Below are 6,327 nucleotides of genomic sequence, written 5' to 3'. Positions count from 1 at the left end.
AAGCTGTAAAAGCTACATTCGAAAGCAAAACTCAGAAATTTTTAAAATAAAAAGTAACCTATGCCATGAGGACAAGGAAGAACAGAGGAAGAAAGAAAGTGCATTTTTATAATGCTTAGACTTTGCATGACAAAAGCTATTCAAACTCAGTGTGTAAATCCCTGGTTGTCTTTCGTTCATCCATCGCAAGCCAGACACAAAACCCCCCACTTTTCCTAAAATTCAGTGTGACACTAAATTATTTTATGTATCATTTAGACATTAATCTGGGAGAACACAATCTCAGAATACAGGAAAGAATAGAAGACCGGATTCTTTCAGAATGTCACCATCCATTTTCCCTAGTATATTATTTTTTTGTGTAATGGCATTTTATGATTTTCATCACACCTGTTTCTGATGTAGAAGTTTAAAGAAATTTGGGATTAATATTATGAACAACTGAATAAATACAGCACAAGCTGTTGGCAGTCTCTGGGCAATTGTAATGGGATTATGTCAAATGTCAGTATCTGAGCAACAATATTCAGTGTTGTTGCTAGTCTCTCCCTCATCTGAGCCCAGTATTGTTTGGACCATGACCAAAAGAAACGGATTTTGCCTAATTTCTTATTTCTCAAAAGACTTCTTTGTTTTTCTCTCTGTCTGTCTTGCTTCTCTCTCTTCTTTCTCATGATCTATGAATTGGTCTGCAGTTTTTGGAAAGACAATGCTAAGACACATCAATCCTGTAGAGTATTTTTCATTTTCTTTTTGTTGTCCTTTTATCTGGATCTGAGAATGAAGCAGAACTGATAAGATTTCCACTTAGTGCCATGTCTCAGTCTCCCAGTGTTCTAATCATGGTTTCCATCGTGCCACCTTGATTTTTCTCCAAGAGGAACCAAAACATGGAGAAGCTGATATGTATGTAGCTCACACACCAGTATGGAGAATAGATGAAGATAGGTTGTGGGAGTTTGAAAGCAGTTGTGGAATCCACAGTTCAGATGTAATGAGGTGCTCTAAGGTGTGATTACAGCAAGAAAAATTACATTACTCTTGCCAGGAGGCATCAGGTCTACATTTCATTTGGTCTCATTATTTGGTGTAGCTTTATATCATTGCACAATGGTTATGGCCAGGCTGAGAACCTCTCCTGTAAACTAGGAAATTGTGTTTTCCTTATTTTTTCAGAAAGTGTCTACCATGCCAACAGAGCATGTGTCCACAGGGTAATAGCCATGTGAATCTATAGATAGTCAATGTGGCATCATAGCAATTTACAGCCTAGGAGAGAGGCAGACAACTTCCTTCTCATGCAGTCATGCAGTCCCTGAGACACCAGTTAAAACAAGTTTTGCCTTAATGTCTAATTCTCCAAATCCCCAGTGACTTTGACATCAGAGATGTTAATTTATTATAATTTGGTGCTTTTTCTCTGGTTTTTTTTTTTGTATTAGTAACAATAACCTGAAAATAATTTCTTCATCCAGATGAGTTTTTCCTGTGTCTTTAGCATATTGCCTTGTGTTTCACTGGGGGACCATTGTAGTAGTTGCATTCCTTACACATATGCCAGGCCTTTACAGAAACATCATGAAAACATGTAAAGGAAAACAACATAAAGAGTTCTTAACAGATAATAGCAATCGAGAGTGTGTTTTCTCAACTTGGCAGTCCTTGCAGCTTTTTTTTTTATTTTCTGTGGGATTTCATCCTGAGCTCCAACTCCATCATTTTCAATCCTCTTTTCATCCGAGACAAGACAGGTTTATTTGATTTTGTCTGTGAAATCTAGCACTGGACTTGCTCCACTGCACTTTTTTGTCAAAAAAGTTTGAAAATATGTCTGTAAGCCCAAAACACTCTGAGATTTTGGCCAATTTGCAGTCCATACATCTGCAGCTACAGCCTTGGAGTGCTGTTTTACAGCATTTTGTAGACATTGGCAATACGGAGGTGATGGTATTTTCAGCCAACAAGGACCTTGAATAATGATGTGAGATTTTTTCACCCAGGTAACATCCACAGTCTCCTCTTTAAGTGAATGTATTGAAATTCACTTTCCTTAGCAGCCATGGCAGCTCTACTTGATCATATTGTTGTACTAGAACACAGAACAGAACACAGAGAGGCATGTGCTAATATATGTGTTGAAGATGAATAAATAATTTGCATTATTTTAAGTAACATTCTGTGTTCTGTGAACTTTTAGTATCTCTATGTCTGTTTAGGCATTCTAGGACCTTTGGCTGCTTTAAGCTGGATTTTATTTTGGCCCCATTTTTTCTGCATCATTCTTGTAAGAGTCTATGTATTTCCTCCTTGTTTGCAGGATCAGATATGTTGATAAATTCTTCATACTTACTGTGATCTACCTGCAGATCTTGCATTTAAATTTCTCCCCATATTCGCTATTTTCATCACACAGAAGTGGTTTCTACTTTTTTAGCTTTACCCAAAATCTCCAGCTTTTCCCATAGCTGCATGATCTTGTAGTCATTCTCATCTTATTCTCCTCCCAGTAGAAAGTGTACAGTTTGGCGTGCTGTATACCACCAACATTCTCTATTTTCCAATGAAAAGCATATGTACCAAACATAACTGCAATGGCAGTCTGCAAAAAAACAGTGTCTTCCTATGGGTGTGTTGAATGTGCACAGACGTGGGGTTTTTTCCTATGGGTGATGCCAGAATCCTGCTGATTTATCAGACATGGAAAAATGTTTGTCATTAGCCATCTCCTGAAGGATTTTTCCCCTCACAGGTAGTGGAAAATATTCCTCTTCTACATATCTGTTTGATTATTTTGGGTATGTCCAAAGGCAAAAATAAGCACAGTGATTTTAAGTGAGTCTATCTGTTTTATCCATTATTCTAACCCCAGTGTAGTCACCTGGAGCTGTATACCAAAATATAATGCCTGGGAACAGCATAGATCTGAGTGAGCAGAGGGCAAGGAATGCTCCAAGAATGGTTCAGGAACAGAAGATGTCTTTGGCAGTCCTAGAATACTTTTATTTCCTTGCTAAACAAGTCTGCGTGGGCTCCACAGATGGACTTCACGATGACATTTTGACATTTCCGTCTCCAGAGTCTGTTTCACTGCCTTCCATGAACCATATCATGAAACCATCACACTGGAGTAGCCTTGCTTGACAAAGCTCCAGCTAAAAGTCTAAATTTAATTCCTATGGCAACTCAGGAGTCATAGGTGGGAAGCATCTGTTTTATTGCTGAAACAGCCGGACTGGAGAATGCACAGCAGTGAAGGATCCTCCCCTTTTTGAAAGTGTCAAATTCCTTACCTGCATAGCTTCTTTCTAAAGCATGAAGTTTCTTCTAAGGACCAATGGGGTGACATACTTATAATGAAAAATAAAAAAGGACACTCTTTACTCAGCTTTTATTGAAATTTCTATAATTGCCATCATTTAATTCTATGTAATTCCTCTACTCTTTTGTGGGAATAAACTCAACCTGAATTGTATTCTATTACTTGCAGGTCCTCTGAGAAAAATGTGAGGAATGTTTCAGTAAAAAAGGAAGCTAAATTTTTAAAATTATCTTTCCTTCTATTTCTATCCATCTATTATCTTTCCACGACAAGAAAATGTTTTAACTATGGTCTGCATTCATTGATATATGCATAAGTTTTCAACTTTGGCTCTTTTCAGCTTTTTATTCCTCCATGAAAGATATTTTAATTTATTTTTATCTTTATGCCACGCTCTTTTTCAGGCATCTTCCAGAGGTTTATGGTGGCCAATACGGCTTTTGAGGTAGATAATTCCCCACTCTCACAACTGGGTTACCAATTTGCCCTCAAACATCATCTCCCTTTTGTGTCATCTCTACAACTTGTTACTCATGCTCTGTGGATGCTGATATTATTGAACCTTGCTGATATTATTGCATAACTTTCTCCCTACTTGCAGGAGATCATATTATCTGATGTTTTTTCTCTTTTTCTTCTAAGCTAGTATCCTAGTATCTATGGATGCTAATAACTTTTTTCCCAGAGGCCCATGTAGTGATACCTTATAAGGAGCTCTCCTCTGAAATAACGTCATTTAGGTGTATGCACTGCTATACTGATACATAGCTATGGACTCAAACATCAATCTTTTAAAGTCAAGAGTCCCAGGATAGGCAAGGTTGGAAGGGACCACACTGGGTCATCTGGCCTGACCTCCCTGCTCTAGCACAGTCACCCTAGATGGAGCACATGGAACAGGATTGTGTCCAGATGGTTCTTGAGTATCTCCGGGGAGGGAGGCTCCACAACCGTCCAGGAAAGCAGAGCTCCATTTTGTGTAACAGTGACTTGGGAAGACACACACCATCACTCCCAGCACCTGCCCTTTCTCCTTCTCCCAGCTATAAATGCTCAGCATGACACCAGACAGTATAGGTGTCCCTTTGGTCAGCTGTGGTCAGCTGTCCCAGCTGTGCTCCCTTCCAGCTCCGTGCACACCCCCAGCTGCTCGCTGGAGCAGGGGGGTGACAAGCAAAGCCTGGATGCTGATCAGTAATAAAAACAACCATATATTATCAGCACTCTTTCCAGCACAAATCCAAAACATAGCCCCATACCAGCTACTATGAAGTAATTAACTCTGTCCCAGCCAAAACCAGCACACAAACCATTTTAAGAAGTACTGCTTTCCCTCAGCAAGTGAAGGAACTTTAAAAATACCTACAAGCTTTATCCTCTTCTCCAAAAGGTGCATGAGCATATAACAGAGAGGGCAGGGTTAGAAAAAGGAGAAAATCCATCAGAAGGAATAAAATCCCAGCTGAATAAAAGTATGCAAATGGAAAAGATAATTTTAACTCAGAGTATTTGAAAATTTCTAGTTTAGTACATGCTGGTTTTGTGCATTGAAGATAGGATACTGTGAAACTTTAAGTGTAAATACTTTTGTTTCTGACAGCTGCATTTATAGAAGAAACAGAACCAATAAAAGTCCTTAAACTGAAAAGAATGATATAAATATAATATATGTTTTGGATAAAAAATTAACTTCTTCTTTAAGGGCCCTTATTTTCTTAAGGTAAACAATGTTGTTTATTTAATGTAAATACAGTGACATTAGAAATTAGTTTCTACGCTAAATTCCTACAATTGTATTGTATTTATTCAACAAATTTTCTCCAAATACATTTTAACTATGACTTTCAAATATTTTCATCTACTTTAACAAGTGTTATGGTATGTCCTTTTCAATGTTAAAACAGTCTTTGGAGTTTTTCAGTCAGAAAATACTGGTTCTTACAACTTCAGTACATGTTTTCCTCTCTATTTTCATATAAATTATATGCTTTCAAGACAATATGTATTAAATTCATTTTAACTAGTAGTTCAGAATGCTGTTTATATATATTTTTTTTTTTCAAAATTTCTCACCATTATATTAGTAAAAATTTTATAGTTCCTCATAAAGAGTGTGAGGTACTGAAAAATTAGTCCATGCACCACGTGGTACAACAGTGGGTAAAAGAGGCAAAATTGCAGAAAGTAGCTTGTTTATTTAAAGAGCTACTTAGACAGAATAAGATGTATCTATAGCTAAGAAAATGACTGATAATTCTTTCTTTCTACCAACAATGTCTTAATGTAGATGACATTGCATAGAAGCAGAGGATGTTCACCTGTTTTCAATGGTAAAAGGAAAACTGAATTTTGACATCCCAAGTATTGAGGGCTAGAGCCTTCTTCCTAGGAAGGAACAGAGGGCTCAGAAGAGGCACAGAGCATGGAGTTTGTTCCTTTTGCTGTCTGAGAGGAAGAGAAGAGGCTGAAGTTTTGGCAGAAAGTGCTGCTTATAGAAATGTTTCAGTTTTTACATACTATCTATTTTTTTATATTCTATATTATCTATTATATATATTTTATATATAATATATTATACATTATACATCATATATATATTTTATATATATTTAATAGACAATATAATATAGATAATATATTATATAATCTTATATATATATATAATATTTTATATATATTTTTATATATTTTTAGATAACCCTTATGAGAAGTAGGTGTCTCTTGTACAGAGGGGATTCAAGTCCTTTATCACACTTTGTGTAGACTCCCAAAGAAAGCCTTCTATAAGTGCAGAAGGACATTGTTGAAAATCATTGTCAAGGATCTACAGCTGCACAGCCAGGTGTACAAGAGTCACGTTAGAGGCCCAAGGGAAAACAGAAGTGGTGGTTTGGATACCTGACTAAAAGAGTTATATTTCATCCAGAAAAAAAATCAAAAAATGAAGTAGATATAAATCTGAATGATTTTTAATCATCATGAGTGTGCTCTCTTGGATGTTTTCTAAA

This window comes from Prinia subflava, chromosome 1, assembly GCF_021018805.1.
Source record: "Prinia subflava isolate CZ2003 ecotype Zambia chromosome 1, Cam_Psub_1.2, whole genome shotgun sequence".
NCBI classification, from domain to species: Eukaryota; Metazoa; Chordata; class Aves; order Passeriformes; family Cisticolidae; genus Prinia; species Prinia subflava.
The sequence above is the reverse complement of the archived record's forward strand: the minus strand, read 5'-3'. Positions refer to the sequence as shown.